Raw genomic sequence first — 27,914 nt, 5'->3', positions numbered from 1 at the left:
AACTCTGATTTATCAGCTCTCTACTTCTTACATATGGAAGAATGAACACACTGGTCTGGTCTTGGAGGCAGGATTTTATTGGACACCTCAGTCCATACTACAGATGAGCTCATTTAACCATTGCTGTGTGCATGAAGTTTGTGTACATAACTTTATCCCCAAGCTGTGAAATGAAAATCCATTTCCTTTGAAGTATAGGAAAATGTCCACTTTTGGCTTATCTAGTGTCTTTCTCTCACACCTGCTGGCAGCTACAGAATGCTCACAGACTCCTGAGGCTGTAAGTGTGACGGGACAACAGACAAGTGCAGCAGGTTTCTGGTCCATCTGGAATATTCTCTCTTCTCTGATTTTGTCTTGCTGGATCATGAAAGTCTGTGAGGCCAAAGTGTGAGCTTCATTGCAGTCTCACGCTGCAGGAAAATCCACATACAGCAATCTGAAGACAATTTACACTGAAATGGTTCTTTGCAATTTAGGCATTTAATTAGGGAATTTAAACGCTTAATTAAAAAGTGAAATCATTTATCTTCATTTCTGAAACAACGCCATTGTAGATGGTTCAATTATGTAAAATAAAGCATAATAAGATATGTATTTCCTTGTCTGATGCTATTGCATGGTTCACACATAAAAGCACTGCTCTATAAAATGTATTTCAGAAGATGGAAGAAAATTGAAGCACAGAGTCATTAAAGATGCTATTGGAAGTAACTTCTGGGCTACAAAGTTGTTTTTCCTTCCTGTGTTTCATGATCCTTGCAACATATGAACTTTTCCTCTAAAAATATCAGTGAGGAGAAGGGGTTTTCTGTATATTACCTGCAAACCCACCAAACAAGGAACAAGTACACAAAAATCTGGTTCGAATTGTATCATCAGTATTCAATTATTTATCATGAGAAAACAAGCAATACTGTTTGCTTTATCATGTTTGGTGTACAGACATCTATGCTCATCATTTTCATTGTTGTTGTTGCTGCTGCTGTGTCTGTACATCTGATTAAGTGTAGCTGTACAATGGTGTGTCTGGGTACCCACAGAGGTCAGAAGAGGATGTCAGTTTCCTTGAATCTAGAACTGCAGATGGTTGTGAGCTGCATGGGTGTTGCAATACCTACCAACCCTGGTTCTTATGATACAGCATGGCACATGCTTAACCAATGCACTATCTCTCCAGGCCAGAAAAATGTGCTTTCTCTATAGCATATACAGCCTATATGCTGTTTTTTGACATTTATTTATTCTAGACAATGAGGGGGGTCATGTTTGGTTCTCAAGTATTCTACTACTGAGCTTTGTTCTCACCTTCTAATATTGGAATCTGAAATGTCCCTTAGAAGCTCCTGTCTTGAAAGTTCAGGTGCAGGTAGCTGGCTCTGTAAGGAAGTGTGAGACTTGAGGACATGAGTGAAGTTAGAGGAAGCAGTGAATGTCTGAAAGCATGAGAGCCTGGAATGGCAAGGGGAGAAGACTGACAATCTGAGTCTGATTCAAGTATCAGAATGAGACTGAATCACGGGGCAAATGCTACTGGGAAAACTGGCCTGGAGCAAGAGTTAGGACAGGACACATCCAAACCATGAAAATCTCATCTTGAGACCTGAAAGATTAGAATCACACCCTCCCTGTTCTGGACCTGTATGCCTTGGGGGCACATAGTCCTAAGATTACCACCTCCACCACCACTGAGGTAAGTCATGTGTCTTGGTAGGTAAGTTACAGGTTTAACTTTCTCTCTTCTGAGAGGGACATGTCAAGTAAGATCTGGGAATCCCTTTTCATGTAAATGAAGCATTCCTAGCCCTTCTGTACCAACCAATAATGTACATTCACATCCAAAGTTTTACTTACTCTCCAAGGTATGGGTTTTATAAGAGAAATGTAATCTCTACCCTAGGACAATCAAGTTTCTGTGAACCTATTCCACCCTCTGTTCTGGTAAAACAGTGCCTAAACACCATGTTGGCAGAAGCTGAGTTGGGCCTCAAAGTGATTGCACTCTGTTTGGCCTAGAGTGGATGGGATAATGCCCAGCCCTGTTGGAAAGGGTTATCTATACTGATTTTATTTTTTGGTAGCATGACCCCAACCAGACAGTTCTGAGGCTGAGGCAGGTTTAATTTTTCCCAATCTGCTTTTATCCAATTTTAATTACATGCAAGTAATAAGATCATTTATAGGTTGAGGAACAAGCAAGATAATAAACACAGTCAAGGAACAAGCAAGGCAGTAAACAAAGTCCAGTTATTACTCCCATGATCATTGTTTCTCAGAGCTTAACAGGATGACAAAGATGTCTGAACCTACCAGGTTGTTTATGTAGTGGATTAAACAGATGGAATTCTGTATATTGAACCACCCCTGCATCCCTGGGATGAATCATAATTGATCATGGTGAATTATCATTTTAATGTGTTCTTGGATTTGATTGGCAAGAATTTTATTGAGTATTTTGCTCAATATTCATAAAGGAAATTGGTCTAAAGCTCTCTTTTTTTGTTGTTGGATCTTTGTGTGGTTTTTGTATCAGTGAAATTGTAGCTTCGTAGAACGAGTTGGGTAATGTTCCTTCTGTTTCTATTTTGTGGAATAATTTGAAGAGTATTGGTGTTAGGTCTCCATTGAAGGTCTGATAGAATTCTTTTCTAAAACTTTGGTCCTGTTGTTTTTTCAGTTGGGATACTTTCAATGAACACTTCTATTTCTTTTGGGGTTATGGGACCATTTAGATGGTCTATCTGAACATGATTCAGAGGTGGAAACCAGAAGGCTCCTGCCAGAAGTCTCTTCCAATCTGCAGGGCTGATCTCACCTGTGCAGGCTGCCTCCTCCTCACTGGCTGCTGGGAGGGTATCTGTCTCCCTGCACAGTTTGGAGATGGTACATTGTGACGGGATGTTCCCAATCCAGATGTAGAAACTGGAAGCCCCAAAGTTGTATTCTTGCCTGAAGCCTACTTCTTTTTTTCTAGTCTAAAATCAGATTCCTGCCTGAGCTTAATTCCCTGTCCTGGCCCAATGTAAAATTTCTGCCTGAAGCCCACTTCTTTGTCCTGACCCAATGTCAAATTCCTGCCAAGCAGCCCCAAGAAGCTCTCCACATTTCCCTCTTTTTTATTCAATTTATTTTTATTTACATTTCAAGTGGTTTTCCCTTTCCTGGATCCCCCCTCACCGAAAGTCCCATAAGCTCTCTTCCTTCCCCTGTTCCCCCATGCACCCCTTCCCACTTCCCTGGCATGGAATTGCCATACACTGCTGCACTGAGCCTTTCCAGGACCAGGGGTCACTCCTTCCTTTTTCTTGGACATGATTTGATATGTGCATTGTGTCTTGGGTATTCCAAGCTTCTAGGCTAATATCTGCTTATCAGTGAGTGCATACCATGAGTGTTCTTTTGAGACTGGGTTACCTCACTTAGGATGATGTTCTCCAGCTCCATCCATTTGTCTAAGAATTTCATGAATTCATTGTTTCTAATGGCTGAATAGTACTCCATTGTGTATATATACCACATTTTTTTTTTGTATCCATTCCTCCCTTGAGGGACATCTGTGTTCTTTCCAGCTTCTGGCTATTATAAATAGGGCTGCTATAAACATAGTAGAGCATGTATCCTTATTACATGCTGGGGAATCCTCTGAGTACATGCCCAGGAGTGGTATAGCAGGGTCCTCCAGAAGTGACATGCCCAGTTTTCTGAGGAACCTCCAAACTGATTTCCAGAGTGGTTGTGCCAGTTTGCAACTCCACCAGCAGTGGAGGAGTGTTCCTCTTTCTCCACATCCTCTCCAACACCTGCTGTCTCCTGACTTTTTAATCTTAGCCATTGTGACTGTTGTGAGGTGAAATCTCAGGATTGTTTCGATTTGCATTTCCCTGATGACTAGGGATGTTGAACATTTCTTTAGGTGCTTCCCAGCCATTCGATATTCCTCAGGTGAAAATTCTTTGTTTAGCTCTGTACCCCATTTTTAAGAGGGATATTTGGCTCTCTGGAGTCTACCTTCTTGAGTTCTTCGTATACCTTAGATATAAGCCCTCTGTCAGATGTAGTGTTGGTAAAGATCTTTTCCCAATTTGTTGGTTGCCGATTTGTCCTTTTGACAATGTTCTTTGCCTTACAGAAACTTTGTAGGTTTATGAGGTCCCATTTGTCAATTCTTGATCTTAGAGCATAAGCTATTCGTGTTCTGTTCAGGAAATTTTCCCCTGTGCCCATGTCCTCAAGGGTCTTCCCCAGTTTCTTTTCTATTAGGTTCAGAGTGTCTGGTTTTATGTGGAGGTTCTTGATCCACTTGGACTTCAACTTAGTACAAGCAGATAAGAATAGATCAATTTGCATTCTTTTGCATGCTGACTTCCAGTTGAAACAGCACCATTTGTTATAAAGGCTATCTTTTTTTTTTTCACTGGATGGTTATAGCTCCTTTATCAAAGATCAAGTGACCATAATTCTGTGGGTTCATTTCTGGGTCTTCAATCCTATTCCACTGATCTACTTGCCTGTCACTGTGCCAGTACCATGCTCTTTTTAGCACTATTGCTCTGTAGTACTGCTTGAGGTCTGGGATACTGATTCCCCAGAAGTTCTTTTATTGTTGAGAATAGTTTTAGCTATCCTGGGTTTTTTGTTATTTCAGATGAATTTGAGAATAGCTCTTTCTAAGTCTATGAAGAATTTAGTTGGGATTTTGGTGGAGATTGCATTGAATCTGTAGATTGATTTTGGCAAGATGGCCATTTGTACTATATTAATCCTGCCAATCCAAGAGCATGGAAGATTTTTCCATCTTCTGAATTCTTGGATTTCTTTCTTCAAAGACTTGAAGCTCCTGTCATACAGATCTTTCACTTGTTTGGTTAGAGTCACACCAAGATACTTTATATTGTTTGTGGCTATTGTGAAAGGTGTCATTTCCCTAATTTCTTTCTTAGCCTGTTTATCCTTTGAGTATAGGAAGGCTACTGATTTGCTTGAGTTAATTATATATCCAGCCACTTTGTTGAAGTTGTTTATCAGTTGTAGGAGTTCTCTGGTGGAGTTTTTTGGGTCACTTAAGTATACTATCATATTATCTGCAAATAGTGATAGTTTGATTTTTCCTTTCCAATTTGTATCCCTTTGACCTCCTTGTGTTGTCTAATTGCTCTGGCTAGAACTTCAAGTACTATATTGAATAAATATGGAGAGAGAGGACAGCCTTGTCTAGTCTCTGATTTTAGTGGGATTGCTTCAACTTTCTCTCCAATTATTTTGATGTTGGCTACTGGTTTGCTGTATATTGCTTTTATTATGTTTAGGTATGGGCTTTGAATTCCTGTTCTTTCCAAGACTTTTAACATGAAAGGATGCTGAATTTTGTCAAATGCTTTTTTTTTTTAGCATCTAATGAAATGACCATGTGGGTTTTTTTTTTTTTTTGAGTTTGTTTATGTAGTGGATTACATTGATGGATTTCCATATATTGAACCATCCCTGCATTCCTGAGATGAAGCCTATTTGATCATGGTGAATGATTATTTTGATGTGTTCTTGGATTCGGTTGGCAAGAATTTTATTGAGTATTTTTTGCATCAAAAATCATAAGGGATATTGGCCTGTAGTATTCCTTCTTTGTTGGATCTTTGTGTGGTTTTGGTATCATTGAAATTGTGGCTTCATAGTTGGGCAATATTCCTTCTGTTTCTATTTTGTGGAATAGTTTGAAGAGTATTGACATTAAGTCTCCTTTGAATGTCTGATAGAATTCTGCACTAAACCCACCTGGTCCTGTTCTTTTTTTGGTTGGGAGACTGACAATGACCACTTCTATTTCTTTAGGCATTGTGGGACCATTTAGATGGTCTATCTGATCCTGACTGAATTTTGGTAATTGGTATCTGTCTAGGAAATTGTCCATTTCATCCAGATTTTCCAGTTTTGTTGAGTATATGCTTTTGTAGTAGGATAGTATAATTTTTTTGGATTTCCTCAGTTTCTGCTGTTATTTCATCCTTTTCATTTCTGATTTTGTTAATTTTGGTACTGTGTCTGTGCCCTATGGTTAGTCTGGCTAAAGGTTTATCTGTCTTGTTGATTTTTTCAAAGAACCAGCTCCTACTTTTGTTGATTCTTTGTATATTTCTTTTTGCTTCAACTTGGTTGATTTCAGCCCCGAGTTTCATGGTTTCCTGTCTTCTACTCCTCTTGGGTGTATTTGCTTCCTTTTGTTCTAAAGCTTGTAGGTGTTCTGCTAAACTGCTAGTGTATGCTCTCTCCAGCTTCTTTTTGTAGGCACTCAGAGTTATGAGTTTTCTTCTTAGCACTGCTTTCATTGTGTCCCATAAATTTGGGTATGCTGTGCCTTCATTTTCATTAAATTCTAAAAAGTCTTTGATTTCTTTTCTTATTTCTTCCTTGACCAAGGTACCATTGAGTATAGAATCATTCAGCTTTCATGTGGGCCTTTTTTTTTTTTTTTTTTTTTTTTTTTTGCCATGGAAAACAACCCTTATTCCATAGTGATCTGATAGGAGGCATGGAATTAGTTTGATTGTCTTATATCTGCTGAGGTCTGTTTTATGACCAATTATATGGTCAATTTTGGAGAAGGTACCATGATGTGCTGAGAAGAAGGTATATTCTTTTGATTTACGATGAAATGTTCTGTAGATATCTATTAAGTCCATTTGGTCCAAAACTTCTGTTAGTTTCACTGTGACTCGATTTAGTTTGTGTTTCTCTGATCTGCCCATCAAAGAGAGTGGGGTGTTTGTCTCCCACAATTATTGTGTGGGGTGGGGTGTATGCTTTAAGCTTTAGTAAGGTTTCCTTTATGAATGCAGGTGCCCTTGTATTTGGAGCATAGATATTCAAAATTGGGAGTTCTTCCTGGTAGATTTTTTCCTTTGATGAGTATAAGGTAGCCTTCTGTATGTTTTTTGATGACTTTTGGTTGAAAGTCTATTTTATCTGATATTAGATTGGCTACTCCAGCTTGTTTCCTGGGACCATTTGCTTGGAGAACTGTTTTTCAGCCTTTTACTCTTAGGTAGTGTTTAACTTTGACACTAAGATGTGTTTCCTGTATGCAGCAAAATGTTGGGTCTTATTTATGAATCCAGTCTGTTTGTCTATGTCTTTTTATTTGGGGAATTGAGATAATTAAGAGATATTAAGGAATAGTGATTGGTGCTTCCTGCTGTTTTTGATGTAATTTTTATGTTTGTGTGGTTATCTTCTTTTGGGTTTTTTGAAAGGAGAGTACTTTCGTGCTTTTTCTTGTGTGTAGTTTCCCTCCCCTTGTTGGTGTTTTCCATTCATTATCCTTTGAAGGGCTGGATTTGTGGAAAGATACTGTGTAAATTTGTTTTTGTCATGAAAAAACCTTGGTTTCTTCATCTATGGTAATTGAGAGATTTGCTGGATATAGCAGTTTGGGTTGACATTTGTGTTCATATAGGGTCTGCCTGACATCTGCCCAGGCTTTTCTGACTTTCATAGTCTCTGGTGAGGAATCCCGTGTAATTCTGATAGGTCTACCTCTCTATGTTACTTGATATTTTTCCCTTACTGCTTTTAATATTCTTTCTTTGTTTAGCACATTTGGTGTTTTAATTATTATGTGGCAGGATGATTTTTTTTCTTGTCAAATCTATTTGGAGTTCTCTAGGCTTCTTGTATATTCATGGGCATCTCTTTCTTTAGGTTAGGGAAGTTTTCTTCTATAATTTTGTTGAAGACATTTACTGGCCCTTTAAGTTGGAAATCTTCACTGTCTTCTATGCCTATAATCCTTAGGTTTGGTCTTCTCATTTTGTCCTGGATTTCCTGGATATTCTGGGTCAGGAACTTTTTGCATTTTTCATTTTCTTTGACTATTTTATCAATGTTTTCTGTGGTAACTTCTACATCTGAGATTCTCTCTTCTGTCTCTTGTATTCTATTGTTGATGCTTGTATCCATGACTTCTGACTTTTCCCCTAGGTTTTCTATGTCCTGAGTTGTCTCCCTTTGTGATTTAATTATTGTTTCTACCTCTTTCTTTAGATTCTGTATTGCTTTGTTTAATTCCTTCACCTGTTTTGTTGTGTGTTCCCTTAGTTCTTCAAGGGCTTCTCGCTGTTTACTTGTGTTCTCTTGTATTTCTTTAAGGGAGCTATTTATGTCCTTCTTGAAACCCTCCATGATGTCCTCCATCAGCATCATGACCTTTGATTTCAAATCCAAATCTTTCTTTCCTGGTGTGTTGGGGTATCCAGGACTTGCTCTTGTGGGATAATTGGGTTCAGATGGTGCCATATTGCCTTGATTTCTGTAGCAACATTCCCACATTTGCCTTTTGCCATCTGGTTATCTCTGGTGTTAGTTGGTCCTGCTGTCACTGGCTGGAGCTTGCCCCTCCTGTGTGTATGCCTGTAGGCCTATCTCAACAACCCTCGGTGAGATGCTTTCTCCTGGAACAAATTGCTGTGGTGCTGCAGTGTTCCTGGTTGCAGGTGGAGTCCTGGTGCCATGTGTCCCAAGTGATCTTCTCCTCTGGTAAAACCTGCCTACCAATCTGTTGCACAGCCACAGAATCAAAGACGGCAGCTGAGATCCACTCTGTTGTAGTTGTATTTGAGTATGTACCTCTGTAGCCCCCATCAGCTCTGGATGCAGGCTGTGCTGGCTGTCTCCTCCTCACTGACTCTTGGGTATATAGCTGGCTTCCTGCACTGCTTGGAGATGGTGGGCTGTAGCCGAGGGTGTTCCTGATCCTCCCACTTTTTTTTATTTCATAGAAAGGACTGTATTAGGTTGTTATGACAAGAATGCCTTCTTTACCCATTGTAGATTATGCATTATCAAAAGCAATGCACTTCTGTCTTAGGTTGGTAAAGTTTTGTGCAGAACTTACCTGTCTCTGATCTACAGGGATCCATTTTTAGTTTCAAGCCATGTATTTTGGCCACCAAAATATTGATGTCGCTTGAGGCAAGTTTTATCATAATGGGCAGGAATAAAAGTATTCCAAGGACAAGAAGGGCTAATATGAACAAGCTATAAATGACATTCTTTAAACTTGACCAAGATGGAAATACTGACCTCAGGGTATTTTTACCACCAGTATCTGCAGAATCAGAGCTCAGCCGAGCATCATTCTTTACATTCATAATCTCACTATGCAAAGTTAAAACATCCAGAGAGGTGTTAGAATTATGCCAAATACACTGCAAGTGTCTTTGAACTTTTTCACAATTATAGTGATTATCATTGTAAATTAAAGTAACAGAAATCCATATGTATTTAGCATGATACTTGAGATGGCGTCTTACTCTGAACCTTCTAATAATTTGAATAGTATCATAAAGAGCATCAATCTTTTGTTCTAATCATCTAGCTAAATCCTCTTGAATACTCAGAACATTAGTTACAGTTTTTGATAAATGATTAACAAAAGTAGCTGTCTTCTTCTGTCAAAGCAATTGCAGAAGCAGTGGTGCGATCTATTAATGTCATTTAAGTTCCTATATCAGCAATAATCAAGCCCACTACCCTCTTTCTTCTATTGAAAGCCTGACTCACTTCTTCCAATATTTGCAAGCTTCTTTCAGAATACCAAGGTTATGTAATACTCATGAGTAATAATACAAAAGCTGGATGAGAGACCACCATAACAGACATGCCAGTTTTCAATACAAACAATACAACGTATATTAAATACTGTGGAAGAAACCAAAGTAATTTTAACATGATAATTATTAAAAGATTAAGAGCCTTCACATATGCAATTGTCCAGAAGTCCAGATCCTGTCCAATTTTATACACTGCAAATGTAACTACATATAGCGCAGCTTTTGATCTTTGAATATGTCACTGAAAATGTCCAGAGTCAGCCTTCCAAATGAAGACTTGGCTTTACTTTTATTCCAATATTGCCTTGATTTTCAGACCAGTCCATGATTGAGTCAGAATAACTAGTCACATTAAAGAATGGAGTCTTTATAAATGCTCTTTTTGATTAAGTTTTTGAAGGCAAATTCTACAGTGTACATGTTCTCTGTGCCACAATGTCTAATGAGGCAAGGCTGCTTGTCCAATCTGGGATATAGGCAATTAAAGGTGGGCCAGGAACATTTGTCCAATACAGCTTCCCAATCTCCATTGTCAGGGCACTTAGAAAACTTACAGATCGCATCGTTCTTGGTCCCAGCAGCAACATGTCTCAGCAATCACTCTGTCAGCTAGTATGCTCCTGTAGCATCTTCCAGAAAAAGCAAAAATTCCTTCTTCACCATTTAATGCCTGATCAGGATAATGGCATATGCCAGTAAGTAGAGCCTTCCATTTCACCTAGGCATAAGTATGCCTAGTTGTAGGGTGTCATGGACACTCAGTCAAAAATTCCGTGGCATTCAACTTTTAAAATAAAAAGGCCATTATTTAAATAATTTTGTGGTGTATGGGGATACAACTCCCCATTTTTATTTATGAAGATATTATTTTAAAGTTCCACAATACCCATTTCACAGTATCTTGTCCTTTGGGTTATAAGAAATCCCAGGGGGGCTGATAAGATGGCTCAGTGATTAAGAGCACTGACTGCTTTTCGGAAGGTCCTGAGTTCAAATCCCAGCAACCACATGGTGGCTCACAACCATCTGTAATGAGATTGGATACCCTCTTCTGGAGTGTTTGAAGACAGCTGCAGTGTACTTACATATAATAATAAATAAATTATTAAAAAATATTTAAAAAAGAAATCCCAGGAATATGGGTAATATTAAATTGTCGACAAAGCATCTCAAATGCTTGACTGTAATATTCAGTTTCATTATCTATTTTAATCTTATTTGGAAGATCAGCATAGAAAAATAATGTAGGCAATGACTAATTACATTTTTTAGTTGCTTCTCCTGTTAAAGCAGTTGCAACTAGAGAGCCTAAAAAGGTGTCAAGTCACACATACATATTTTAATTTATGAAAATCAGAAATATCCATTTGTCATAATTGATTAGGTATCAATCCTCAAAGATTAACACCATTTATGTGGTATAGGTAGAAATTAAGGGCATTGAAAGCAAGTCTTTACAATTTAACTTGCACATTCTCTAGAAATACCAAATTATTGTCTTAAGCCATACTATTTTGATGATGTAAAGAATGAGATTGTTTGGCTAACTGTTCCTGTGTAAGGCGTATAATCTGCCTGGTATACAAATCTGTTGTGACATTGCCCTCACTAAGAGGTCCAGGCAATTCAGTATGAGCTCTTACATGCCCAATAAAGTTAAGGAACAGTACATTCTCTTATATTGTGTTCTATTTGGATAAATTATTGCAAAATTTGAGAATTAGCAGTATCTAAAACAGGAATCTTTTCAAACAATTATAAACAATAAGCTATAAATTGACTATCACTATACAAATTAAAAGCTTGATTTTTCAACATCTCAAAAATAGTGGCTACAGCATGTAGTTCCATTACTTGTGTTGGGGAAACTCAAAGATTATAAACATGTGATCCAATTACATATGCTGCTTTCCTATTGGATGAGCTATCTATAAATACAGTAAGCACATTCTCTGTGAGTTGCATGCATAAATTCACAGTAAATACAAAAGCTTGCAGAGGGAGAAACATCTTTAAAAATGTTCAACATCATTAGTCATCAGGGAAATGCAAATCAAAACAACCCTGAGATTTCACCTTATACCAGTCAGAATGGCTAACATTAAAAACTCAGGAGACAGCAGGTGTTGGAGAGGGTGTGGAGAAAGAGGAACACTCCTCCACTGCTGGTGGGGTTGCAAATTGGTACAACCACTCTGGAAATCAGTCTGGCGGTTCCTCCGAAAACTGGGCACCTCACTTCCAGAAGATCCTCCTATACCACTCCTGGGCATATACCCAGAGGATTCCCCACCATGTAATAAGGATACATGCTCTACTATGTTCATAGCAGCCCTATTTATAATTGCCAGAAGCTGGAAAGAACCCAGGTATCCCTCAACAGAAGAGTGGATGCAAAAAATGTGGTATATCTACACAATGGAGTACTATTTAGCCATTAGAAACAATGAATTCATGAAATTCTTAGGCAAATGGATGGAGCTGGAGAACATCATACTAAGTGAGGTAACCCAGACCCAAAAGATGAATCATGGTATACACTCACTAATAAGTGGATATTAACCTAGAAACCTAGATTACCCAAAACATAATCTACACATCAAATGAGGTACAAGAAGAAAGGAAGAGTGGCCCCTTGTTCTGGAAAGACTCAGTGAAGCAGTATTCGGCAAAACCAGAACGGGGAAGTGGGAAGGGGTCGGTGGGAGGACAGGGGGAAAGAAGGGGGCTTACGGGACTTTCTGGGAGGGGGGGGGCTAGGAAAGGGGAAATCATTTGAAATGTAAATAAAAAATATATCGAATAAAAAAAGAATAAAAAAATAACCAATAAAAATGAAACCAAATAAAGTAAAAATATAAGAAATTAAAAAAAAATTCAGGAGACAGCAAATGTTGGCGAGGATGTGGAGAAAGAGGAACACTCCTCCACTGCTGGTGGGCATATACCCATAAGATTCCCCACCATGTAATAAGGATACATGTTCCACTATGTTCATAGCAGCCCTATTTATAATTGCCAGAAGCTTGAAAGAACCCAGATATCCCTCAACAGAAGAGTTGATGCAAAAAATGTGATATATATACACAATGTAGTACTATTCAGCCACTAGAAACAATGAATTCATGAAATTCTTAGGCAAATGGATGGAGCTGGAGAACATCATACTAAGTGAGGTAACCCAGACTCAAAAGATAAATCATGGTATGCACTCAGTAATAAGTGGTTGTTAATCTAGAAAACTGGAATACCCAAAACATAATCCACACATCAAATAAGTTACAAGAACAATGGAGGAGTGGCCCCTTTTTCTGGAATGACTCATTGAAGCAGTATAGGGCAAAGCCAGAACAGGGAAGTGGGAAGGGTTGGGTGGGAAAACAGGGGGAGGGAAGGGGGCTGATGGGACTTATGGGGAGTGGGTGTCCAGAAAAGGGGAAATAATTTGAAATGTAAATAAACAATATATCAATAAATTTAAAAAAATCTGGGCCACACCCTCTGGTGGAGACCCACACGCCTGTAATCTGGGCCACATCCTCTGTTGGAGACTTACAGCCTTTAATCTGGGCTACACCCTCTGCTGGAGATATATAAGGACATTGGAAGAAGGAAGATTGACTCTCACTCTTCCTTGCCTGCTTGCCTCGTGGGACTGGGAAACTGCTAAATCCTTGGACTTCCATCCAAGCTGCTGCTGACCATTGTTGGGGAGTTGGACTATAGGGTATAAGTCATTGACAAATTTCCTAATTATATAAAGACTATCCATATTCTGTGACTCTAGAGAACCCAAACTAATACACCTGGTTTTTTTGTTATTCCAGATTAATTTGAGAATTGCACTTTCTAACTCTATGAAGATCTGAGTTGTGATTTTGATGGATACTGTGTTGAATCTATATATTGCCTTTGGCAAGATGGCCATTTTAACTATATTAATCCTGCCAATCCATGAGCATGGCAGATTTTTCCATTTTCTGAGGTCTTCTTCCATTTCCTTCTTCAGAGACCTGAAGTTCTTCTCATACAGATCATTCACTAGTTTGGTTAGAGTAACTCCAAGATACTTTATATTGTTTGTGGCTGTTGTGAAGGGTGTAATTTCTTTCTCAGCTGCTTATCATTTGCATATAGCAAGGCTACTGATTTGCTTGAGTTGATTTTACAACCAGCCGCTTTGCTGAAGTTGTTTATCAGCTGTAGAAGTTCTCTAGTGGAGGTGTTTGGGTTACTTAAGTATACTATCATATCATCTGCAAATAGTGATAATTTGACTTCTTCGTTTCCAATTTGTGTCCCTTTGACCTCCTTATGGTGTCTAATTGCCTAGCTAGTACCTCAAGTACAATATTAAAAAGGTAAGGAGAGAGGGGGCACCCTTGTCTAGTTCTTGATTTTAGGGGGATTGCTTCAAGTTTCTCTTTAATTAGTTTGATGTTAGGTACCAGTTTGCTTTTAGTATGTTTAGTTATGGGCCTTGGATTCCTGTTCTTTCCAAGACTTTAAGCATGAAAGGATTCGAATTTTGTCAAATGCTTTTACAGCATCCAATGAAATGACCATGTGAGGTATTTTTTGGGTTTGGTTATGTAGTGGATTGCATTGATGGATTTCTCTATATTGAACCATCTCTGCATTCCTGAGATGAAGCCTACTTGATCATGGTGAATGATCATTTTGATGTGTTCTTGGATTTATTTGGCAAGAATTTTATTGAGTATTTTTGCATCAATGTTTATAAGGGAAGTTGGTCTGAAGTTCACTTTCTTTGTTGGATCTTTGTGTGGTTTTGATATTGGCATAATTGTGGCTTTATAGAAGGATTTGGGTAGTATTCTTTCTGTTTCTATTTTGTGGAATAGTTTTAAGAGTATTGGTGTTAGGTCTTCTTTGAAGGTCTGATAGAATTCTGCACTGAAACCATCTGGTCCTATGCTTTGTTTGTTTGTTTGTTTGTTTGTTTGGGAGACGTTCTATGACCTCTTCTATTTCTTTAGGGGTTATGGGGCTGTTTAGATGATCTATTTTATCCTGATTTTATTTTGGTATTTGGTATCTGTCTTGGAAATTGTCCATTTCCTCCAGATTCTCCAGTTGTGTTGAGTATAGACTTTTGTAGTAGGATCTAATGATTTTTTGAATTTCCTCATTTTCTGTTGTTTTATCTCCCTTTTCATTTCCAATTTTGTTAATTTGTATATTGTCTCTGTGCCCTTTGGTTAGTCTGGCTAAGGGTTTATCTATCTTGTTGGTTTTCTCAAAGAACCAGCTCCTGGTTTTGTTTATTCTTTGTATGGTTCTCTTTGTTTCCACTTGATTGATTTCAGCCCTGAGTTTGATGATTTCCTGTCTTCTACTCCTCCTGGGTGAATTAGCTTCTTTTTGTTCCAGAGCTTTCATGTTTGGCATTAAGCTTCTAGTGTATGCTCTTTCCCATTTCTTTTTGGAGGCACTCAGGCCTATGAATATTCCTCTTAGCACTGCTTTCATTGTGTCCCATAGATTTGGGTATATTATGTCTTCATTTTCATTAAATTCTAAAAAGTCTCTGATTTCTTTCTTTATTTCTTCTTTGGCCAAGTTATTGTTGAGTATTGTTCAGCCTCCATATGTATGTGGGCTTTCTGTTGTTTTTGTTGTGATTGAAGACCACTCTTACTCCATAGTGATTTGATAGGAGGTATGGGATTATTTCGATCTTCTTATATTTGTTGAGATCTGTCTTGTGACTAATTATATGGTCGATTTTGGAGAAGGTGCCATGAGGTGCTGAGAAAAAGCTATATTCTTTTGCGTTAGGATGAAATGTTCTATAAATATCTGTTAAATCCAATTGTTCCAAAGCTTCAATTAGTTTTACTGTGTCCCTGCTTAGTTTCTGTTTTCCTGATCAGTCCATTGAGGAGAGTGGAGTGTTGAAGTCACCCACAATTATTGTGTTAGGTGAAATGTGTGCTTTGAGGTTTAGTAAAGTTTCTTTTATGAATGAGGGTGCCCTTGAATTTGAAGTATAGATGTTCAGAATTGAGAGTTCTTCTTGGTGGATTTTTCCTTTGAACAGCAGGAAGTATCCTTCCATGTCTCTTTTGATGACTTTAGGTTGGCCATCAATTTTATCTGATATTAGAATGGCTACTCCAGCTAATTTCCTGAGACCATTTGCTTATAAAATTGTCTTCCATCCTTTTACTCAAGGTAGTTTTTGTGATTGAAACTGAGGTGTGTTTCTTGTATACAGCAAATGTAGGATCCTGTTTCCTTATCCAGTCTGTTAGTCTGTGTCTTTTTGGGGGGGGGGGGAATTGAGTCCATTGATGTTAAGAGATATTAAGGAATAGTGACTATTACTTCCTGTCATTTTTGATGTTATTTTTATATTTGAGTGGTTATCTTCTTTTAGGTTTGATTAAAGAAGGTTATTATCTTGCTTTTGCCAGGGTGTAGTTTCCCTCCTTGTATTGGAGTTTTCCTCCTGTTATCCCTTGTAGGGCTGGGTTTGTGGAAAGATATTGTGTAAATTTGGATTTGTCATGGAACATCTTGGTTTCTTCATCTGTGGTGATTGAGAGTTTTGCTGTGTTTAGTAGTCTTGGCTGACATTTTTGTTCCCTTAGATTCTGCATGTGATCTGCTCAGGATCTTCTACCTTTCATGGTCTCTGGTGAGAAGTCTGGTGTAATTCTAATAGGTCTTCCTTTATATCTTACTTGGCCTTTATTAAGAATATTAAAGGCCTTTATTAAGAATATTAAAGGCCTCTCTTACTGCCTTTAATATTCTTTCTTTTTTTAGTACCTTTGGGCTTTGTTAATTATGTGACAGGAGGTATTTCTGCTCTGCTCCAGTCTGTTTGGAGTTCTGTAGGCTTCTTGTATATTCATGAGCATCTCTCTTTTTAGGTTAGGCAAGTTTTTTTCCATAATTTTGTTGAAGATATTTCAGTTGTAAATCTTCACTCTCATCTATGCCTTCAATCCTTAGGTTTGGTCTTCTCATTATGTCCTGGATTTCCTGGATGTTTTGGGTTACAAGCTTTTTGCGTTTTGCATTTTCTTTGACTGTTAAGTCAATGGTTTCTCTGGTATCTTCAGCATCTGAGATTTTTTTTTCCATCTCTTGTATTCTGTTGTTGATATTTGCATCTATGGCCCCTGATTTCTTCCTAAGGTTTTCTATCTCCTAAGTTGTCTCCCTTTGTGATTTCTTAGTTGTTTCTACTTCTGTTTTTAGATCCAAGATGGTTTTGCTCAGTTCCATTTGTTTTTTTGTGTTTTCCTTTAATTCTTTAAGAGATTTTTGTGCTTCCTCTTTCATGGCTTCTGCCTGTTGACTCAATTTCTCCTGCATTTCTTTAAGTGATTTTGTGTTTCCTCTTTATTGGCTTCTATCTCTTGATCCATATTCTCTTGAATTTCTTTAAGTGATTTTTGTGTTTCCATTGTGAGGATTTCTAACTTATTCATGTTCTGTATTTCTTTAAGAGATTTATTTATGTCTTTTTTTGTGTTCCTCTAGTAGCATCTTGACCAGTGATTTGAAATCCAAATCTTGTTTTTCTGGTGTGTTGGGGTATCCAGGACTTGTTGTTGGAGAATTGTGTTCAGATGCTGCCATATTGCCGAGATTTCTGTTAGTAACATTCCTACATTTGCCTTTGCCATCTTGTTATCTCTGGTGTTAGTTGGTCTTGTTGTCATTGGCTGGTGTTTGAACCTCCTGCGAACCTGTATGGCTATTTCAACACCTCTGGATGACTGGGTTTCCCGTGGCACAGAATGCTAATGTGCCCTCCTCTTGGGTGCCTTTGGAGACCTAGTGTGACCTGCCCCAAGTTTTCTCTGTGAACCAGGTGTTGCCCATTTGCTCCTTCAGGGGGTGATGATGGCAGATGGTGCAGGAACCTTTTCCAAGTGCTGATCCCTCTGCAGGGCAAAAGATCTCCCAACCATGTTGGTGCACACAGGTCTGGCCAAGCTGCCCAGGCCCTGAGTCCAGTTTAAAGCCTGACAGGCTTAGGCCTAATCGATGTTCACCTCGGGCCATGTCTGCTAACTGGTTCTGTCAGGTAGCCAAGATGGTAAGGTGCACCCTGACAGTGCTCGGCAGTCTGTAGGGCAAATGACCCCTGACCGGGTTGGAGCACAGATGGTCCAACAAGCTGCCCAGGGATTGGGTGCAGGCAAAAGCCTGCCAGACTTAGGCCTGAGCAATGTTAGCTTCAGGCTTTGTCTGCTAGCTGGCTTTGTCTGTTAGATATCTCTTGCATCCAGTAGCCAAGATGGCAGCTTGTGCCCCTGCAAGTGCTGGGTTGTCTGCAGGCCAGACGACCCCCTGGCCAGGTTGGCCTACCAAGCTGCCCAGAGCCTGGGTGCAGGCAAAAGCCTGCCAGGCTTAGACCCAAGCGATGTTATCCTCGGACTATGTCTGCATACCTGGCTTTGTCAGTTCTCTCTGGTGTCCGGGACCCAAGATGGTGGAGTGCCTCTCGAAACTGGCTGACAGGAGGCAGAGGTCTAATGGGGCTTCAGTGTGGTAAAAAGTGCTGCAACTCCACCACACAGAGCCTGGATGGTTAGCGGTGGCCAGTGGTAGCAGGCACAGGACCTGCCTGGTCCCTGTTGCCTCAGTTCCGCTGGTGGCGGCCCTCTCTGCCCTATGTACTGTTGCCGCCACCACCACCTCTCTCTTGACAAGAACATTTTTGTTATTGCCTTCCATGGTTTATTTTAGAAACCTTCTGGCTGTACAGTGAGGACAAATGTGGTGTAGACCTAGAGGTGGTATGGCTTTATCTCAAGCTTCATTTAAAAAGCTCAAATCCAAATGGATCAAGGACCTCCACATAAAGCCAGACACTCTGAAGCTAATAGAAAAGAAACTGGGGAAGACCCTTAAGGACATCGGTACAGGGAGAAAGTTTCTGAACAGAACACCAATAGCGTATGCTCTAAGAGCAAGAATTGACAAATGGGACCTCATAAAATTACAAAGTTTCTGTAAGGCAAAGGACACCATCAAGAGGGCAAATCGGCAACCAACAAATTGGGAAAAGATCTTCACCAATCCTACATCAGATAGAGGGCTAATATCCAATATATATAGAGAACTCAAGAAGTTAGACTCCAGAAAACCAAACAACCCTATTAACAAATGGGGTACAGAGTTAAACAAAGAATTCTCACCTGAAGAACTTCGGATGGCGGAGAAGCATCTTAAAAAATGCTCAACTTCATTAGTCATTAGGGAAATGCAAATCAAAACAACCCTAAGATTTCATCTTACACCAGTCAGAATGGCTAAGATTAAAAATTCAGGAGACAGCAGGTGTTGGAGAGGGTGTGGAAAAAGAGGAACACTCCTCCACTGCTGATGGGGTTGCAAATTGGTACAACCACTCTGGAAATCAGTCTGGCGGTTCCTCCGAAAACTGGGCACCTCACTTCCAGAAGATCCTTCTATACCACTCCTGGGCATATACCCAGAGGATTCCCCACCATGTAATAAGGATACATGCTCTACTATGTTCATAGCAGCCCTATTTATAATTGCCAGATGCAGGAAAGAACCCAGGTATCCCTCAACAGAAGAGTGGATGCAAAAAATGTGGTATATCTACACAATGGAGTACTATTCAGCCATTAGAAACAATGAATTCATGAAATTCTTAGGCAAATGGATGGAGCTAGAGAACATCATACTAAGTGAGGTAACCCAGACTCAAAAGGTGAATCATGGTATGCACTCACTAATAAGTGGATATTAACCTAGAAAACTGGAATACCCAAAACATAATCCACACATCAAATGAGGTACAAGAAGAAAGGAGGAGTGGCCCCTTGTTCTGGAAAGACTCAGTGAAGCAGTATTCGGCAAAACCAGAATGGGGAAGTGGGAAGGGGTGGGTGGGAGGACAGGGGAAGAGAAGGGGGCTTACGGGTCTTTCGGGGAGTGGGGGGCTAGAAAAGGGGAAATCATCTGAAATGTAAATAAAAAATTATATCGAATTAAAAAAAAGTGAAAAGAAAACAAAATTCTCCTAAGGTATAATTCCCCTGCAGAGAAGTGTCCAATTGTATGATTTTTAGGAAATGTGCTAAGTTATCCTTTGTCACAACCCAGTTTTAGTATAGTCCTTTCACCCTGTTACATCACTCCCTCCTTCCCACAGTTAATGATCTTTCTATCCAGCCCTCAGCAATGGCTATTCTGCTTCAATAGACTTCTCCAGGCCATTTAAAAAATCTATTAGGAAATGAAAGAAAATTCTACTTCCGGGATATATTTTAGTAAAATAAAAGCTTACACACTAGCGTTGACCTCAAACCACTTGAGTGAAGTTGCTATTTTAATTCCAGTTATAATGGCTTTTAAAATGAATTTGGTCATCAGGTCAGTATATTATTTGAAAAAATTTCCAGTATGTCTAATAGTCTGTTTCATTGTCATAGACCCCTCCTGTTGCTAAAGGTTAAGTCAGGCATTTACTTAACCCATTAGCTTGTCCTTGATTTATGTATAATTATTACTTTAGAGATCTCTGAGGTAGTCTAGGTGTCAAATGATGTAATGGAAGCATGACAAAGTCTACTTGTTAAAAGTGAATTATCACTTCCTATTTCCCTGGACTGACAACCTTTTATTATTGCTAACATTTACAAGGTGACAAATGATCTGTCTCAGAATATTCACTTGATTACTTTGGAAAGGGAAGCCTATTATTTTCATTCCAATTATTTTCCCAAATGGTCATCACATTTAAAGTTTTTTTCTAAAAGAGTTTTTTATATCTATTCTTCATAATCTTTACTGAAAGCCAGAAATGTGTGATATCACGGTATAAGGGGCAAAAGGCATGTGTTTTCTTCAAGGACATGGGCTTATTCTTCCTCTATAATTGACACAGAATGAGTCACAATTTAATTGTATGCTATTAAAATGAAATTTAAAAGTTTAGTCAAAATATTTTTAAGTCTATGCTCAATGTACATCTGAGAGATCAACACCATTTTTTATAGACTTTTTGGTTATTTTTATATTTTTCCACACAGATTAATTATATTTATGTACATTGCATTAATTGTTACATATTTATGATTATACCACCCACATCAACATTGATAGTCATAGATAAAAGGAGAATAGTTATGGATCAAAACCATTCTGGAAATTTTAGTTTTGTATGTAAAGGGACAGATCTCTGTGTTTCATTTGTTTGTTTGAAACAAGAATAGTATGTATGAATTGCTTCTTGGACACCTGGCCAAAATTCTTACCCTTTTATAAGTGTTCACTGCCAGTAAGGCATCCTGTAATTTGGATATGGTACCAGACTTCAGGTTCTTTGCACATTAAATCAGCATCCTATATGTCACTATGAGTGTATTAAATTTAGATCAAGCACTTTGTGTGGAAAAGCCTCATGATTTATGGCTATTGGTTTTATCAAATGGCTAAAATAAAAAGAAAATTAAAAGCCTGTAGTTGGTGGGCCTGATGTTGTTTGCATTCTGATGTTATTACTGATTCCTCCAGAGGGGCTGCCCCAGATGAGCAGATCTTTATGTTCTCAGGTGATGTTATATGAACCTTCTCCCCATTCCAATTGGTCAATAAAAAGCTAGAGCCTGTGTTTGGAGAGTGGAGAGGAAAGATGGGACTGGAGATTTGAGAGTAGAGGACAGGTAGAGAGGAAGAGGAGAACAGGAAAGGGCAGAGAGAATACAGGATGATGATGATGATCAGAAGCTGTTAAGGATAAAAACTGAGTGACAGGGAGAAACTTCAACTAGCAAGGGGTCTTATATCTGGGGAATAAATTAGTATAGAGATAGATCTGTCAAATTAGGCATGTAGCTTATATAATAATAATAATAATAATAATAATAGTAATAATAATAATAACTGGGTTGTGTATTTTGTATACTGGTTTAATAGGATTAGAAATTCCAACAACAAAAACCCATATGCTATTTCAGATGAGGATGCTACAATGGAAAGATTGGAAATCTGGCTATGTTCAGAGGAAACTAAGAAGGCATTGCTAATTCCTTTTGTAGAATAACAGAGACTAAACAAACAAAACAAAACCACAACAAAAAACCCAAATTTCTTACCCAATGCATTGACCTTGACTCCATCCTGGAAGATTCTTGCCATGATTACTGTGCATTTCAGATCTGAGAAGCTAAGATGGATTGCCACAGAGAAGCTATGAGAATGCTGGGAAAGGCGTGGCTTCCTTAGAACAGTAGCATTAGCTAGTGTCCATAAGGAAAATCCTGCAGGAGTGAGGCAATGGAGGGGGCTCACATCTCACTTAGGGAAGTTCTTTTCCCTGCTAGTCTTGTTGGGAGTTTACCACTCTAGGGTTTGAAGATCTTGGAGCAAATATGATACTAACTGAAGTGCAGAAGGGAATCTACATTTTACATTTAGCTACAATATAAAGTTTGAAATAATTCTTCCCATGAGTATATTTGAGTCCTTTCTCTTCAAGATTGGGGCTTGACCTTCAGGATCAGAATCTTCTACTAGTTCTAGGCCAAGAATATCTCAATGATATGGAGGCATTTCCCCAGTGCAGGGGAATGACTTAATGCTCACAAGCACATTTAAGCTGGGGAGTTGTGCTTGGGAAAGGAGATGGTTTCTTTAGTATTTCAGTCAATTATATTCTACAGTCCAGTCCATGGCAGAAAACAGTCATGTTGCTACTAAATTGTGTTGAGATTTGTCTATTGCTGCAGTCTTCTCGTCAGCTCAGGCAATCTTTATCCAGTGCATAAGTCCTTCATGGGCACTCCACTAACTCCCAAACCATTCTTCAAAAAGAGCATGGCCCTTGTAATACAGAAATCCAGTTATGCTATTATGTAAAGTCCTGTGTGATGCTCCAGAGCTGGCAAGACAAGAAACCCCACAGCTTGTTGTGTCCTGGCAGACATTTTCCTAATCTGAAGCCAGAACCCTACTAGCTCCATTTGCCTCTACTGGCTAACATTCAAATGGTTTTTATCTTTGCTCTGGACTGTTTTAACTTTATTTATTTATTTATTTATTTATTTATTTATTTATTTATTTATTTGTGTGTGTGTGTGTGTGTGTGTGTGTGTGTGCGTGTGTGTGTGTGATACATGTATGCCTCACTTGCATGTGCTGGTCAGAGGACAACATGCCTGGCTCTCTTACTCCAGCAGGGGCATTCAGAGCAAACTCAGGTCAGGCTTGGAAGCAAGCATCTACACAATCCATGAAGCCATCACTGGGCCCCTAGCCATGGCCTCAATTTGCATAATGTTTGGCACACAGGCCCATCTCTGTGATGTGTTTTCTTCATTATCTTTTTCTTATTAACACCTGGCTGATTTTAAAATTTCAGTGATGTTGCTTTGGGAGGCAGGCTGTTCATTTCACTTAAAATTCTTAACAATCTGTTTTTATCCTGCATATAATGGGTTGTTTTTATCTCTTATTTATTTCCTTGCCAGATTGAGATCCTCCTGAGATCAGGTAGTAGGTTTTGATACTGGAGAGATGCATACTGTCTGCTGACTGCATAAATGAAGATTCCTATCTATAATGTGCTAAGTATAACTATCCTTCAAAGTGTACTGAGGACTGCATGTTGACTAAACACCTTTCTTGGAGCACAGCAGTGATATTTTCTGTCTTGTTTCTGGGAATCCAGGGGTGCCTTTTTTCTGTTCCTTCTCTCACTGTCTCTTTCTCTTGTTCTTTTCCTTCTTTCTTTGAAACAGAAGGTCTATGTGCTCTCTGTAACACAGAATGACCTGGAACTGAATGAATAGCACAGGCTGGCCTCAGACTGAGGAGTGCTGGGACTGCAGGCATGAGTCCCCCATCTGGCAGATATGAGTTCCTTGTCTGGCTTCTTGTTCCTTCGTAGCTTACTGCTTCTGTTTCTTGGCAGCTTGTATGTTCTTTCTTTGTGACTAGTTTTCATCAGTTCTATTATAATATTAATCAATTCTGATTTAGTTTAACAGCTACTTTCTTTGAACACACCTAAAAAATAAGCATACATACTTTACTCTCTTTTGGTCAAATTATCCTCATACATAAAATGGCAACTAAATATCCCTTCTGATTTTTTGCATGACATATTTGTTCGTTTAAAATATGTTTTTAATTAAAATAGAATTACTTCACTTTCCTCCTTCCTTGCCCCCTTCCAGTCTCTACCAGGCATCTCAGCAACCCTCCCAACCCTTCTACTCTTAAGGTGATAAAACTTCTCTCTCAATTATTATTGCTACATATGTATGACCTCCTTCCCCCAAAACAAAAATTAAGTCTGTTTATATCATTTGTGTATATATGGCTGACTACTCTGTGTTGGACAACTAATTACTGGGTTCATCTCTAGGCAAGCCAGGGAAGACGCTAACTCTCCTTGTTCTAGCACTCATTACTTGCCTATAATTCTATGCCTAAGGGGTATCACCTACAAAATTTCATGCTTATGCATTAGTATTTCCATTGATATCACCATTGTTTTAGCATTGTTTATGCAGACATTTCAAGAAGAGACGGTTTTACAACAGACTTCCTGATTCTTACAATCTCTCTGGCCCCATCTTCTGTGATGTCCCCAGGGCCATAGATGCAGGTTCTGACATGTAGACATATCTGTTGAGACTGAACTTTCCAGGTATAATAATGTCTACACTTTGTACACTTGTAGTTTTCCATGGCAATCTCAACTTACTATGAAGAGTGGCTTCCTTGATGATAGTAGCCTTACTTATCCAAGAAAGGCACTTCTTGGACATCCTTTGATTTTCATGAAGACTAAGAATTTATAAAAGCAGTATGCCAAGGATCATTCCAGTTTCCAGCTATGCCTGGAGCTGATCATGTGCCATAGCTCTCCATACTGAAATCTCACCAGGAGATAACTGGTCTCCCAGGAGAGCTTACACACCTGAGAGAACAGGTAAGATCACCATTTTTGCTCAAATACCTGGGCCAAGAGGAACCAGACTGGAACCTTCAGGACACAGGAACAAAGAATAGTTAGAGATAGGATCCTTCCAGTTTCCATCTGCACCCCTGTGCTACAGCTCTCCATACCCAAATTTGTTCCTGAGAGAACTGATCTTCTAGGAGTGCTGATACACAGACTTACAGGAGGGACAAGCCACAATAAGAGACAATACCAACTAACAACACAGATGGTGAGAGGCAAGGGCAAGAACATAAGCAACAGAAACCAAGGCACTTGGCATCATCAGAACCCGGTTGTCCCACCTCAGCAAGCCCTGGATACCCCAACAACACCAGAAAAGCAAGACTCTGATTTAAAATCACATCTCATGATGATGACGGAGGACTTTAAGAAGGTCATAAATAACTCCCTCAAAGAAATACCAGACAACACACGAAGACAGATAGAAGCCCTTAAAGATGAAACATAAAAATCCCTTAAAGAATTACAGGAAATCACAACGCAACAGGGGAAGGAACTGAACAAACCATACAGGATCTAAAACTGGGAATAGAATCAATAAAGAAATCAAAAAGGAAGACAAGCCTGGGGATAGAAAACCTAAGAAACAGACAAGGAGTCACAGACACAAGCATCACCAACAGAATACAAGAGACAGAAGAGAGTCCATATAAAACCAGACACATTGAAACAAATAGAAAAGAAGCTGGGGAAGACCCTTGAGGACATGGACACAGGGGAAATTTTCCTGAACAGAACACCAATAGCTTACGCTCTAAGATCAAGAATTGACAAATGGGACCTCATAAAATTACAAAGTTACTATAAGGCAAAGGACACTGTCAAAAGGACAAAACGGCCACCAACAAATTGAGAAAAGATCGTCACCAACCCCACATCTGACAGAGGGCTAATATCCAATATATACAAGAACTCAGGAAGTTAGACCCCAGAAAACCAAATAACCCTATTAAAAATGGGGTACAGAGCTATTACCTGAAGAACTTCAGATGGCCGAGAAGCATCTTAAGAAATGTTCAACATCATTAGTCATTAGGGAAATGCAAATTAAAACAACCCTGAGAATGCAGCTCACACCAGTCAGAATGGCTAAGATTAAAAACTCAGGAGACAGCAGATGTTGGCGAGGATGTGGAGAAAAGGGAACACTCCTCCACTGCTGGTGGGGTTGCAAACTGGTACAACTACTCTGGAAATCAGTCTGGTGGTTCCTCAGAATACTGGGCAGGAAACTTCCTGAGGACCCTGCTATACCACTCCCGGGCATATACCCAGGTGATTCCCTGCCATGCAATAAGGACACATACTCTACTACATTCATAGCAGCCTTATTTATAATAGCCAGAAGCTGGATAGAACCCAGATGTCCCTCAATGGAGGAATGGATACAGAAAATGTGGTACATTTACACAATGGATTACAGCAATTAAAAAGAATGAATTCATGAAATTCTTAGCAAAAGGTTGGAACTGGAAAATATCATCCTAAGTGAGGTAACTCATTCACAAAAGAACACAGACGGAATGCAGTCACTGATAAGTGGATAATAGCCCAGAAGCTCAGAATACCCAAAACACAAACCATATATCAAATCATTCCCAAGAAGAAAGAAGGAGAGGGCCGGGGTTCTGGAAGGGCTTGATGCAGCATTGTAAGGGATTGCTAGGACAGAGGATAGGAGGGGGCTGATTGGGGAACTGGCAGAGGGAAGAGGGCTTATGGGACTTTGGGGCAGGGGGAGCCAATAAAGGGAAAAATCATTTGGAATGTAAATAAAGAATATAGAAAATAATAAAATGTAACACACACACACACACACACACACACACACACACACACACACAAGAGATAGAAGAGAGAATCTCAGGTACAGAAAATACCATAGAAAACATTGACACAAAAGTCAAAGAAAATGCCAAATGCAAAAAGCTTCTATTCCAAAACATCCAGGAGATTCAAGACACCATGACAAGACCAAACCTAAGAATAATAGGTTTAGAAGGAAGTGAAGATTCCCAATTTAAAGGGCCAGTACATATCTTCAACAAAATTATAGAAGAAAACTTCCCTAACCTAAAGAAAGTGATGCCCATAAACATACAAGAAGCCTACAGAACTCCAAATAGATTAGACCATAAAGGAAATTCCTTCTGTCACAGAATAGGCAAAACTCCAAATGCACAAAACAAAGAAAGAATATTAAAGTCAGCAAGGGACAAAGGTCAAGTAACATATAACGGCAGACCTGAATGAATTACATCAGGCTTCTCAAGAGAGAATATTAAATCTAGAAGATCCTGGGCAAATGTCATACAGATAATAAGTGAATACAAATGCCAGCCCAGGCTACTATACCCAGCCAAAAATCTCAATTATTATATCTATAAACCAATATGTACTCCATGCAAAACCAAATTTACACAGTATCTTTCCACAAATCCAGCCCTACAAAGGATAATAGATGGAGAACTCCAACACAGGAGGAAAACTACACCCTAGAAAAGGCAAGAAAGTAATCTTTTTTCAACAAACACAAAAGAAGATAGACACACAAACATAATTTTACCTCTAAGAACATAAATAACAGGAAGCAACAATCAGTATTCATAAATATCTCTTAACATCAATGGACTCAATTCCCCAATAAAAAATATAGATTAACAGACTGGATAAGTAAACAGGACCCAGCGTTATGCTGCATACAGCAAACACTACCTCAGAGTAAAAGGCTGGAAAACATAACCCCAAGAAATAAGCTGGATTATCCATTCTAATATTGATCAAAGTCAACTTTCAACCAAAAGTTATCAAAAAAGATACAGAAGGACACTTTATACTCATCAAAGGAAAAATCTTCCAAGATGAACTCTCATTTGTGAACACCTATGCTCCAAATGCAAGGGCAATGACATCCATTAAAGAAACTTTACTACCTACATCCTTAGTTATCAAGGAAATGCAAATCAAAACAACCCTGAGATTCCACCTCACACTAGTCTCAACAGCTAAGATCAAAAACTCAGGCGCCAGCAGATGCTGGGGAGGGTGTGGAGAGAGAGGAACACTCCACAATGGTGGGATTGCAAGCTGGTACAAGCCCTCTGGAAATCAGTCTGGTGGTTCCTCAGAATATTCAACATAGTATTACCTGAGGACCCATCTATACCACTCCTGGGCATATATCCAGAAGATGCTCCAACATGTAATAAGGGCACAAGCTCTACTATGTTCATAGCAGCCATATTTATATTAACCAGAAGTTGGAAAACAACCCAGATGTCCCTCAACAGAGGAATGGATACAGAGCATGTGGTACACAA

Source organism: Apodemus sylvaticus, chromosome 7, assembly GCF_947179515.1.
Source record: "Apodemus sylvaticus chromosome 7, mApoSyl1.1, whole genome shotgun sequence".
Classification (NCBI taxonomy): Eukaryota; Metazoa; Chordata; class Mammalia; order Rodentia; family Muridae; genus Apodemus; species Apodemus sylvaticus.
This window is presented reverse-complemented; position numbering follows the sequence as displayed.